The following is a 14,216-nucleotide window of genomic DNA, read 5'->3' as shown; positions in this document are numbered from 1 at the left end:
TGATGAAATTGATCTGATGATATTGATGTCATATTCTTCACTGATGAAGTATATGAGTTCGTAAGTTGCACTAATTCATCTGCAGGATGATCAACCCAAAGCCAATGAGTGGGTCCTCGATAGTGGATGTACGAACCACATGACTGGTGACAAGAATCTATTGATGGATGCTCCCTTATCACCATCGCATCTGAAGCATATCATCTTCGCTGACAAAGGCAAAAGTCAGGTATTGGGTCTAGGTAAGGTTGCGATCTCAAAGGATCGACACATGGACAAAGTCATGCTTGTCGAGTCCTTAGGATACAACCTCATGTCTGTCTCAATGCTTTATGATCTTGATATGGTTGTTGTCTTCGGCAAATATCGTTGTGTTGTGATCATGGAAGCTAACAATTCCAAAGTCTTCGAAGGCTTTAGGAGAGGAGACTTGTATATTGTTGATTTCTCTACAGGACCACAACCGGCCGTATGCCTACTTGCAAAAGCTTCAGAAGGCTAGCTATGGCATCGACGACTTGGTCATGCTGGCATGAGGAATCTGCACACGCTTGCGAAGAAGAAGCATGTCATTGGCATTGAGAATGTCAAATTCCTCAAGGATCATTTGTGCGGAGCCTGTGAAGCTGGAAAGATTACCAAGGCCAAACATCCATCAAATACTATCATGACTACCACTCGACCATTTGAATTGCTTCACATGGATCTCTTTGGTCCTAATCATTATTCTGCAGTTACAAATGATGCATCTCTATATGGCTTTGTTATTGTTGATGATTATTCTCGTTACACATGGGTTCACATTGTCACTTACAAACATGAGGTGCAGGAAGTCTTCAAACGATTTTCCTCGAGGGTTCAACCAACTCTGGTGTGAAGATCAAGCACATTGGAAGTGACAATGGGGCCGAGTTCAAGAATTCCGGTCTTGATGACTATCTTGATGAACTTGGTATTACTCATGAGTTATCTGCTCCTTATACTCCTTAGAAGAATGGCGTCGTGGAGTGCAAGAACAGAACTCTTGTTGAGATGGCCCGCACTATGCTTGATGAATACAAGACGCCTCGTTATTTCTGGATTGAGGCAATTGATACTACATGCCACATCATCAATAGAGTATATCTTCACAAATTCTTCAAGAAGACTGCTTATGAAATCCTCACTGACAAGAATCCCAATGTGAGTTATTTCAAAGTCTTCGGTGCTAAATGTTGGATTAGAGATCCTCATCACAATTCTAAATTCGCACCGAAAGCACATGAGGGTTTTATGTTTGGTTACGGAAAGGACTCGCACACCTACAGAGTCTTCAACAACGTTCTTCACAAAGTTGTTGAAACTGTAGATTTGCGGTTCGATGAAACTAATGGCTCACAAAGAGAGCACCTACCTTCTATGATAGATGAACCAACACCTAAGGAATCTATCAAGTTCAAGGCTACTTAGGATGTCATTCCTACCGAAGAATCTGCTGAAGAATTCATTCCAGAACGTGAAGAACGTCGAGCTGGTGCACCTGAAGAAAATGGTGTTGAGGAAAATGGTCCTGAAGAAAATGCGGATCAAATTCCTCGACGACAACCCGCTCATCCTCGCGTTGCAAACAAAGTGCAAATTGAGAGAATCATCGATGACATTGAAGCACCGGGTCCTCTCACACGCTCAAAAGCTTCACATTTGTCTAACTTTTGTGGGCACTTTGATTTTGTCTCTATCACAGAGCCCACTAAGGTAGATGAAGCATTTCTGAAGCCTGAGTGGATTCAAGCTATGCAAGAAGAATTACATCAGTTCGAGCTCAACAACGTCTGGAACTGGTCAAACATCCAGATCCTCGCAAGCACAATATCATTGGCACAAAGTGGATCTACCGCAACAAGCAAGATGAAAATGGCCTTGTGGTGAGGAATAAGGCACGGCTTGTAGCTCAAGGCTACACACAGGTTGAAGGAATTGATTTCGATGAAACTTTTTCACCTGTTGCTAGACATGAGGCTATTCACATATTACTTGCTTATGCTAACCATCATGATATCATTTTATATCAAATGGATGTGAAAAGTGCATTTCTCAATGGTAAGCTTGAGGAAGAAGTATATGTTGCTCAACCCCCAGGTTTTGAAGATCCAAAGCATTCTGACAAAGTCTACAGACTCAATAAGGCCCTGTATGGCCTCAAGCAGGCCCCTCGGGCGTGGTATGATACTTTGAAGGAATTCCTCATGAAGAAAGGCTTCAAACCCGGTTCACCGAACCCAACTCTTTTCACTAAATCTTATGATGGTGAATTGTTTGTGTGCCAAATTTATGTTGATGATATCATTTTTGGCTGTACTGACCAACGTTACAGTGATGAATTTGCCTATATGATGAGTGAAGAATATCAAATGTCTATGATGGGAGAATTGAAATTCTTTTTAGGTCTTCAAATTTGTCAACAACGCAATGGCATATTCATATCTCAGGAGAAATACCTCAAAGATGTATTGAGGAAATTCGGCATGCAAGATTGCAAAGGGGTCAAAATCCCTATGCCCACAAGTGGCCATCTATGCACTGATGAAAATGGTATCGACTTAGACCAAAAGGTATACCTCTCCATGATTGGCTCTTTATTGTACTTATGTGCTTCTAGGCCAGATATTATGCTTAGTGTTTGCATATGTGCCCGATTTCAAGCTACACCGAAGGAATCACACCATAAGGCTGTGAAGCATATTCTTCGATATCTAGCTCACACACCAACACTTGAATTATGGTACCCCAAGGGCTCGACTTTTGATCTCATTGGCTATTCAGACTCTAACTATGCTGGTGATCGTGTGGACCGCAAGTCAATATCCGGCACATGCCATTTCCTTGGACGATCTTTGGTCTGTTGGTCCTCGAAGAAACAGAACTGCGTATCACTATCTATAGCTGAAGCTGAGTACATTGCTGTTGGTTCTTGTTGTGCTCAATTGCTGTGGATGAAGCAAACTCTCTAAGGACTACGACGTCATGAAGAATGTGCCTCTCTATTGTGACAATGAGAGTGCAATCAAGATTGCTCACAACCCAGTTCAGCACTCGAAGACAAAGCACATCCAAATTCGTCATTATTTTCTTCGTGATCATGTGTGGAAGGGCGACATCTCTATTGAGCATGTACGGCCCGAAGAACAGCAAGCCGATATCTTCACAAAGCCCTTGGATGAGAAGAGATTTAGCAAGTTGAGGTGTGAGCTAAATATCCTAGAATCTTCGAATGTTCTTTGAAAAGGACACTCATCCTAACACTTATGCAAAATTGATGACTTAGATGTGCAACACGCGAAGAAACATTTTTCTTCAATCAATGAAGACTAACACTCTAAGTGTGAAAAAATTAACGAAGAATTTGATTCCCAGAGCCTTACGATAATTGTACGCGGTGTCTGAAATCATCATTCTTATACGGTGGGTCACGCCACCACCAAAAGTTGAAAATCTTCAATTTGAGTTTTTTTTTGTTTTTGAAATTTCTCAGTTGTTCAAATTCTTCAACTTTGCATTGTCTTCATTGTCTCCGTCATTTTTCTTCATTGGCTATATATATCAGAACCGTTAGTTTGCTTCAAGATCCGAACTTTTCTATGGATAAGGTTCCTATTTGTTCAATTATGGATGATCGCATTTACCAAAGAGGAAGCCATGTGGGGGTCCTTTATGCGAAAGTGGACGAAAAGGGCAACCTAGCCCTGCGGTGGCAGGAGTATTCATGGAATGGGGGCAACTCCTTTCTAGCTTTGGTTCTCAAGCATCGCCTATTCTTGGTAAGCCTATTGGATAGGTTTTGTTGCTTTGCTAATGGTGAAAGGTTCCATTCATCCCTAGCTATTTTTAGTAAGTATGACCATCACTTGGCTGTATGTCCAGTCGAACGGTTCGACACCTTTTAAATCACATGCACAAATAATTGCACATGTTCTTGCTGCCTCGGTTGGCACCGAAAATAAGGAAATAATACATCTCTTTTTCATTTACGCTACCGGTTAATTGTACTCATCAGGGATCAATAAATTTGAACAGTGGCGTAATGTGTTCTTCGGCTATATATAGCTGCCGCTCTTTATCAGTACTAGTGACACTCACTTAGTAGCTTCAGTGGGAGTTATGTGAGATGGCCCTGGAAGTAATTCAAGGGGAAGCATTTTCATGAGTATTGTTAAGGTTGAAGATTGTTTTCCTTTCCAAACGACCAGTGCTCAGAACATACTCTTTTTGGAGCAAACTGGAGGCCTTTGGACGCGATGATTGACTAGCAGACATACACAGGCACCACACATACGATCCATGCACTGGCTCCTGATTGGCCCGTTTAAGGATTGATCCATCCATGCATGTTCAACTATGTACCCATCATCTGGCACTTGATCGATGAGAGCAAAAGCATAGACGACAAGAGACTATATTTTTTATTCCTAGTAACATATATTATCACACTTCAATGAGTATTAGTCGGGCTATAAACATACTAACAATCGACGGATTTATGATTGGTTTTGAAAGATAATATGAACGAAACGTACTAAAAGGAGAGGAGCTAATGATGGGGTGGGTGGTTGGATGGATGACACATGAAACCTGTAGGCTTTGAGCTTGTGCCTGAAATGGGAAGACGTGCAGCGCCAGAGCAGGTCTGTGATGCGTAGCAGCCTTTGACTTGTGCCGTTGTGCGTATGCAATAAGGGATACGCTGCAAGATCCTCTCTGCCACATCTCCCAAAAACACACATGAAATAATGACATGGATATCGAGAGCGGCGGTAGAGCACACGAGCTCGCTTGCTCCCGCTACTTGTACGAATGGGACAAAGACGTGTTGGTACGTGTATTGAAGGCAACAGTAGAAAGCAGAGAAAGATATGCAACGTCCAACACTATCAAACGGTGACGGCGCCGTCTGAAATGACGACACCACGGCGGTGGAAAATTCTAGCCTGGAAAGTAAAAAAAAAAAACTCATTGTCATGGATGTGTTTGTGCTTTTGTGTACGCCACATATAAAACTGTAAAAAAGCTCATTTTTGATGGTATACATCTATATGTATCGTGTACTTTTTCAGAATTTTGAGATGTGAATCTCAAAAAAAAATTGATATGTGAAAGTACAATTTTGGAAATAAAAATGGGCTTGAAGGAACCCAGCATATGGATGCCCTTCTCGTGGTGATTTTTTTTTTGTCGAACTTGGAGAGCTTTATTCAACAAAACCACGAAAGAGCTCCTGGCAGTCAGCCAAAATGCTAGCTAGTGAGTAGGAACCGAGGTGCAGTGTCAGGTCAACTTTTGGTCGTCATGTTTCAAAAATGTTCACGGTTTTTGGGTAATTGTTCGTCATGTTTTAAGAAAATGATCGCAGCATATTTTATAGAGTCATCATGAACTTTTAAAAAGAATGTCCATCGTGTACTTGAACGTAATTTCCATCATGTATTAAAAAATGGCCATCATGAAATCAAAAAGGTTCGTCATGCATTTTTTGTTCAATAGATATTTTCTAAAGCAATTTACGATCTATTAGAAAAATGTTCATCACATTACAAGAAATATTCTAACTTGTTTAGAAAACTAATTTTATTTTTAAATGTGGGAACAAGTCTATTTTAACATCATGATTAGTGCGTTTTTAAAATACGGGAACACCATAAAATGGCAGTAACACTTTTCTGGAGCAATGTTTATCGTGTTTTCAGAAAAGAGCACCATGATTACGAAAAATCATCATGTTTTAAAAAAAGTACCACATTTAAAAAAATAGGAGAATACTTTTATTTTTACACCATGATTATCGTATTTTTAAAATATAGACTACAAAAATGTTAATGGTATTTTTAGAAAATCACATCAAGATTAAAAAAGATTCGTCATTTTTAATGAAATGTTCATTTTTTAAAACATGAAAACACTTTTATATTTACATGATTTTTTATAAATATAATATTTTTAATTGCTCAATGATTAAGTTTGTAGTGCAACTAATACTTTCTAAAACACGATGTTATTTTGGGAAACAAATGAAACAATAATAATATACGATGAATATTTTTAAAATATATGATGAATATATTTTCAAGTACACGATGAACATCCCGCTGCTGAGGGACGACGGAGATGCATGGCGGCCGGATCTGGTCATCCTAGGTCGGATCCGGCGTGGCTTCACCTAAGCAGGAGCGGTGCGAGATGAGCTACTGCATGCAGTGTCCGCAATGGTTCCTTGGTTGAGCTGCGAGCTCCGGGCAGCGTGGTTGGGGGCCAAATGGTGGACGGTGCGGCGTGGGAGTGTGTGTGCTGGGAGGCGCATACGCGCAAGGGGCTAGGCGCTCTCCTGTTGCTCTGCTGGCCGGGTGGCGCGGCTGGGTGTGTGGGTCTGTTGAGGCGGCTCTGGTCCCCTAGGTAGATGTGACGCCCCGAGACCGACGCTTCAGAAGACGTCCAGCTATTCCGAGCTTTGCCGTGTGTTTTATTTATTTGTTGCATTGCATCATGCCATCATGTCATTTAATTTTTAAAAACTCTTCTAAATAAATTGTATGGATCTTTGATCCATTTAAATCGAGGGAAGGGTGACTTATCTTTATAACATACCCTCCCGATATTTAGGGAGATATTATAAAATATTCAATTGTTTTAGATTTAACCATAACCCACTTGCAAAATATCCCATGCCATTGTTATGGCAATTCTTGGTCTCCAACCTTGCCAATAATTCTTTCGTCATTTTCCGGAGCTCCACCAAAAATCCGAACATTTTTGGACCTTCCCAAACCTCACTTCCTATTCAAATCATTTGAATTTAATTCAAATGAGTTTGAATTTACATCTTGCAACCTTGGCCATTCCTATTTTTCTTGGATCAAACTCATTTTTGTGAGTCCGGGAAAATTATCCCCTTGCGCTTTTATCTTTCCCTAACCCTCTCTTTCTTTTTCTTCTCTTTAATTGTTTTCTGCTAAAGAAAATATAAGAGAGAGGGAGAAGAGTGCCTAGCCGGCCTCTTAGGCCCAGCTCTAACCCAGCCGGCCCAAGGCCCAGCCGCAACCGCTGCTCTAACCCTAGCCCCAACCGATCCCCTCGATCCATCTCTCCCTCGTCTCCTCCCTCAGCGCCGCAAACCCCATCGCCCGATCCCACATCTCTCTCGATCCCCATCTCCCTCTCTTCTCACCTTGCGCGCCCGCAACCAGCGCCAGGAAGCCGCGCCTCTTCGCTCGACCGCTCCTCCCTCCTCGCGCGATCCCCTCTCCTTTCCCCCTCGCCGCCTCCTCCCTCCACCGGCGCCATCCGTCCCCGTCGCCCCGAGCGCTCAAGGAGAGCACCTCCTCGAGCTCGTCGCCACTGCCTCCTCCCTCCGCCAAGCGACCGCCGCCGCCCTCGACCTACCTCGCCGTCGTCCATGGCCATGCCTTCGGCCGCCCTCCACCACCACCACCTTCCTCCGTCGCCCGCCTCCCTTGCGACCTTGTGTCATCCCGCTGCCCGTCCTCGCCGGCACGCCCGACCTCTGCACCCGGGCTCCCCTCCCTGCATCCCCTGGCTGCATCGAGCAGCAGCATGCCAAGTCCATCGCCACCTCGCCAGAGAGCCCCGTCCTCGCCCGGATCTTCGTCGCCAGCCCCAAGCCTTGCCGCTGTTGCCTCTGTTTTGCCTGAACTGCGCCCCTGCTTCGCCTCGAACAGCAGCAGCAGCTCGCCCGCTTGTCCCCGTGGACTCGATTCAGTCAAATGCCAGGTCCACGGGTCGGCCTCCTGTTCGTTGACCACCGAGACCTGAGGCCCTTTTGTATTTCTTCGCCATGGATACGCCAAGTTCCGCTCCGAACGTGTACGACTACACCCGGTGATGCGACAAGTACCCCGACAACGTGTACCTCGACGACCCGCCAAGTACCCCTTCAGATCGCCAAGTTCATCTACCACGTGTACCACTACCATCGCCCCGAAGATGTTGGATTCGTCAAGTACCTCTCTGAGACGAACGTGTACCACTACCGTCGCCGCGAGAACGACTACTTCCACTACATCACGAGAACGTCTACTTCCCTCTACGAAACGCGTTCCGCCCCGAATGCACGCTTCAAAGGTATAATCCCGAGATGACAACCGCCCGTGAACGAATGCATGTGTTGTATGAGATGAATCGTATGTTTGCACCATGTTCGAATTGTCATTGCAAGTTCCTCCTCGTTTCCATGCCACTATCCCGTGGGAACCCGGACTTCGGGAGCACCCCACCATCCTTGCATGACACGCTCACGCCCACTTCTTTTGCACCGGTATCCTCGTGAGCTACCGGAACCGATATGTTGCCGTGGCATCATTTTTGGATATGTTGCCGTGACACCCTTTCTTTCCACCACGGTGACAAATGCCTCGTATCATGCTCATGTCAACATTTTCATAAAATTGCATAAAACTTGTGCATGTCATCCGCATCATGATAACAACATTTAAATGCTTAAAATTGTGTTTGCATTAAATTGCTAAATGACATATGGGGATTTACCGGAATTGTTGTTTCTTGTTTCCGGCCTCATTTAAAATTGCCTAGCTAGGTAGTTTAATTATGCTTCACCCCTTGCCATGTTTAATAACATTTAATATTGTTGTACCTAAACGAGAGAGAACTAAATAATTGTTGTGGTGTTCCGTCAATATGCAACTTGTTGCATATTGAGCTCCACTTAATTTGTAGTATTATTTTAGCACTTTGCCATGCCATGCCTCATTAAACCGGACATGCATCATACTTGTTTGTGCATCATGCCATGTTTATGCTTGTGTGTTTACCATAGTGTTTGCTTCTTTCCGGTTTGCTTCTCTCGTTAGCTTCGGTTTCGTTCCGGAGTTGTGAGGATTCGTTCGACTACGTTCGTTTGTCTTCTTCATGGACTCGTTCTTCTTCCTTGCGGGGTCTCAGGCAAGATGACCATTACCCTTGATATCACTTCTATCTTTGCTTGCTAGTTGCTCCGTTCTATCGCTGTGTTGCGCTACCTATCACTTGTTTACCATGCCTCCCATATTGCCATGTCAGCCTCTAAACTTTTTGACCCTTCCTAACAAACCGTTGTTTGGCTATGTTACCGCTTTGCTCAGCCTCTCTTATAGCATTGTTAGTTGCAGGTGAAGTTGAAGATTGCTCCATGATGGACAGGATTATGTTGGGATATCACAATATCTCTTATTTAATTAATGCATCTATATACTTGGTAAAGGGTGGAAGACTCGGCCTTATGCCTGGTGTTTTGTTCCACTCTTGCCGCCCTAGTTTCCGTCATACCGGTGTTATGTTCCTTGATTTTGCGTTTCTTACACAGTTGGGTGATTTATGGGACCCCCTTGACAGTTCGCTTTGAATAAAACTCCTCCAGCAAGGCCCAACCTTGGTTTTACCATTTGCCACCTAAGCCTTTTTCCCTTGGGTTCTGCAGACTCAAGGGTCATCTTTATTTTAACCCCCCCCCCCCCGGGCCAGTGCTCCTTCGAGTGTTGGTCCGAAATGAGCAGCCCGCGGGGCCACCTCGGGGCAACTTGAGGGCTGGTTTTACTCGTAGCTTGACTTATCCGGTGTGCCCTGAGAACGAGGTACGTGCGACTCCTATCGGGATTTGTCGGCACATCGGGCGGCTTTGCTGGTCTTGTTTTACCATTATCGAAATGTCTTGCGAACCGGGATTCCGAGGCTGATCGGGTCTTCCCGGGAGAAGGTATATCCTTCGTTGACCGTGAGAGCTTGTGATGGGCTAAGTTGGGACACCCCTGCAGGGTATAATCTTTCGAAAGCCGTGCATGCGGTTATAGGCAGATGGGAATTTGTTAATGTCCGGTTGTAGATAACTTGACACCAGATCTTAATTAAAACGCATCAACCGCGTGTGTAGCCGTGATGGTCTCTTCTCGGCGGAGTCCGGGAAGTTAACACGGTTTTGGGTTATGTTTGACGTAAGTAGGAGTTCAGGATCACTTCTTGATCATTGCTAGCTTCACGACCGTTTCGTTTGCTCTCTTCTCGCTCTTATTTGCGTATGTCAGCCACCATATATGCTTAGTCGCTGCTGCAACCTCACCACTTTACCCCTTCCTTTCCCATAAGCTTAAATAGTCTTGATCTCGCGGGTTTTGAGATTGCTGAGTCCTCGTGACTCACCAGATACTGTCACAACAGTTGCAGGTGCCGATGATACAAGTGCAGGTGATGCAACCGAGCTCAGATGGGAGCTCAACGAAGACCTTGGTTGTTGCTATGTTTCGTTTCATGTTGATCAGTAGTGGAGCCCAGTTGGGACGATCGGGGATCTAGCAGTTGGGTTATCTTCTTTTCTTTTGGCTTCGTCCGTAGTCCGTCTATGTGTGTACTCTAAATGATGTATGAATTATATGTTCATTGTGTGAAGTGGCGATTGTAAGCCAACTCTTTATCCCATTCTTGTTCATTACATGGGATTGTGTGAAGATGACCCTTCTTGCGACAAAACCACAATGCGGTTATGCCTCTAAGTCGTGCTTCGACACGTGGGAGATATAGCCGCATCGTGGGTGTTACAGTAGAGTTGGCGTGTGCGAGCAGAGCAACCTCGAGTGTCGACTACGGTTGCTCGGGTGATGAAGCTGGTGGCTCGCTTGGTGTGGGGCCTCGGGGTCAGTGTTTGGGGTTTCCATGTGTACGTCGAAGCGGGGACTCCAGAGATGGTTGTCGGGTGTCAGCTCCGGTTTCTTGGGCGGCAGAGTAGGTGGCTCGCCTGGTGCGCGGCCTCGGGTCGGCTTGAATGCCGGAGCAGCGGCTTTAGTTTTTGTTTTAGGGTGTCGGCTAAGGGTTGCTAGAGTGACGAAGTCAGCGGTTCGCCTAGTGTGTGGCCTCGGGGTCGGCGTGTGTTGATGGTGCCATGTTGTTGGCTTGTTGTAATGGTTTTCATCCGGATTTTCGTTAATTAATCAGACAACTCTCTTCTACTTTTTAACGAATCGAGCCCTAAGAAACCTCGTTTAAAAAAACAAAATATTTGATGTATTTTCCAATACACGACTAATATTATGAACATGTGTATAAGGACCTTTTTTTCTATTATACATGAATATTCTTGTAGAAAAAGTGTTTCCATACCGTGGAAGTACATAGCTACACTCTCCTGAGGCTATGACTTGGCCGCGGCCACATGGCGGAGCTGGACGTGAAGTTCTCTAGCAACCTGACGACGTTACAATGTTTGATGGGCCAATAAATGCATTACAGCAGCGTACTACAGTATGTCCCACGAGCGTTTGGCGTGTCAGATCTTGGTGGCGTGTACGGTGTAGGATACCATGAGCAGGCGAGGACGTGCACTCCTTCGAATTTTCGCATGGATATCTTCTTGTGTTTGGAGAACAATACAGATAGCACGGTCGATTAATTACAAGGCATGCGGTGTAAAAGATACTAGTACTGATAATTATCTTGATAAAATGACTTCCATCGTATTTTGGGTAAAAAAAATGGAAACTATATGAATGTTACATACTTGTTTTTTCAAAACACAGTACAGACCCAGATGCTTATATATGCACGCATACACTCACTCCTATGAATACATGTACACCCTACCTCTATGAGCACCTCCAAGAGACTAAACCGGTATATCATATTGAAATTGACGAAGTCATCAAAGGCGCCTCGTAATCGACAGGAACGTCTCCCACATAACATGCATCGCCGGAAATCTTGAAATAAATCTTGGTGCTCCCATTCAAGCCGGTCCAAAGCGGATGCGACCTCTCCCTGTCTCTGCCGTTGAAGAGGCGCGCCGACCGAGGGTGTCGCCCGTGACTCGTCCCGGTGCCTGCGCCTGTTCAACACCAGAGACGCGTTACTAGACGGGAAGGGATGGATATCTACCACGCCCGTTCAATGCCCAGACCGTCCGTATGCCGCTATTAAGCAGGCTCACCGGTCGAGAAACCCACTCCGGCGCCGCGCATTGACGCACCCGGCCGCCTGACCTACCGGAATCCGCTATTTAATCAAAGGCGGCTACACACGACTAACTCCACACCACAACACAATCCGCTCCCCATTCTCCTCGCTTGCACCGCATCCACCATGACTGCAGGCAGCGAAGTTCTGTGAGAGAGCATTTCCATGAAGATGAAGCACGAGGTGGCCGCCCCTTGCGGCCGCCTGGCAGAGCCATCGTGCCAGTTGATCGAGGCCGGCTTGCCGGCCAGCTCTACCAAGGTCTTCGACGATGAGGACACCCCACGATGCAGACGGGCTCCGTCGACACCACACGGTACCCTCGCTTGTGCACACCGACTTCACCATGGAGCAGGCGCATGCGCACTACAACACCACCATGGCAGAGCTACATCCTGCATCGGCGCCTCTGTCGACGTTCTAGCAGACGCAAGAGGAACAACGGTACAACATGTTCCTCCTGGCACGACACCGAGTGGTGGAGGGCCATATTCAAGGCGAGCGCGTGTGCGAGGAGGCCGTGGCGACCATGGCCGCGGCAAACCCCAACTTCGTCGTGGAGCAAAGTGCGATCTACGAGGCTGTCCTAGCTCAAGCCGCTACTCGCCAGGAAGCTAGCAGTCGCTGCGGAGGCGCAGCTCCAGGCGATCGCGGATGAGAACAACACCAGCTGCTCCTCCTACGCGCGCGCCGGCGACGAACTATCTGGCGGCCCAGTGGGACAACGACAGCGCGGGCACCACCATTTCTATCATGGACCTCACGTTCACCGGCGACGGACAGGTCGCGAACTCCTCCGAGGATGAGAAGAATGAAAGTTATTTTAAATATTCAAGCTAGAAACTTAAAAATACAATTGACCCCAGCATCCATGGACTAGTACAATACGTGTGCCTAGCAACATACTGCAGATTGGCAGAAAACAAAACATACATTAATTTCTACCTTGAAATCTTCTTGGAAATGGGAATAGATGCCCCAGCCACGCAAAATCAAAGGACCCAAGTTCTGATCACAAGGGCCTGGCCACTATATGTTGGAAAATATTAAACCCTAGAGTCCAATATGCTATATCATGTGTACAAAAGCAGAATAATGCGTTTGCGTGAACCGAGGAAAGATCAGCAGGGCTGCGCTCGCAGACTATCCGTGACCACAAGTAAAATGCTGATCGCTTGTGAGCGCTCAGAGGAACTCAAGCAAATATGTCAGAGCTACCTTTCTCTTGTACCAGGCATGCGTGTATGCTTATTTAGGAAACATGCATGCATTTTGTCCAGTGGGCTCGGCCATGCAAAGAGAAAGGGGGCATTGACCAGTTGAATTTGGATGTGGTTGTAAGGGCATCTTCAACCCTGACCCCAAACCTATAATCCCATGTATACAAGGAGTTGTTCAGATCCGCATGTCATCCAACCCCAACCCACCATCGGTATGTTGGGCGGTCCTTACCACAATTTTCCCATAAATTGGAACCAAACGAGGGGCCTTTGCGGGAGTCTTCATGAGCCATGTAGGACTCCGATACCCCCGGGCCACCCAAAACTGTGGTCGAACCAAGGCTTTTGTAGCTACTGAAGACGATGATGGTGGAGGATCCGGCGATCACACGATACCAGAAGGTCAACTCGAAGACACGGCAAAATCGCCTCCTCGAAGCGAAGGCAAAGGATAAGCCACGCAAGCAGCAGAAGGCAGGCGGAGGCGGAGGTGAAGGTCGCGGTGAAGGTGGCGGACGTGGTCCCCTGCTATTGTTGCCGACCATGCAGACACTTCCATGACCGGAGCATTATAAGGCTTCGTACTACTATGCCTCTAAGCATCTCGAAAGGCAATCTCTGGCATCCGCCGGCGGGCAAACCACACTCTAGGTCTCTCCACTCCACTCTTAGTCCCCTCCTCTCCTCGTCCCCTCCCCTTGCGATCTATGGTGAGCAACGGCAGCAGTCCAGTGTCCGGTGGCGAATCCCGGTCCCGGTCCAGTGGGCTCAGCTAGGGTGGTGCCTCGAGGGTTATAACATTCATGGTATGAAAGGTTCCCGGTCCAATAAGAAGAGTGCACACTTACGAATGTGCATGGTTTAAGCAATGGAAAATGAAAGTTCTCGTGTCATTATAACGATGTGAGGATACTAGTCTATAGTAGGGGTATAACTTGCATGTGCAAATTACATCTATTTGTTCATAATTATTTATTTTGGTGCCATGATAAAATCATAATTCTCTTATTCCTGTAC

The sequence above is a fragment of the Triticum aestivum genome, unplaced genomic scaffold (assembly GCF_018294505.1).
Source record: "Triticum aestivum cultivar Chinese Spring unplaced genomic scaffold, IWGSC CS RefSeq v2.1 scaffold1764, whole genome shotgun sequence".
Taxonomy (NCBI): Eukaryota; Viridiplantae; Streptophyta; class Magnoliopsida; order Poales; family Poaceae; genus Triticum; species Triticum aestivum.
This window is presented reverse-complemented; position numbering follows the sequence as displayed.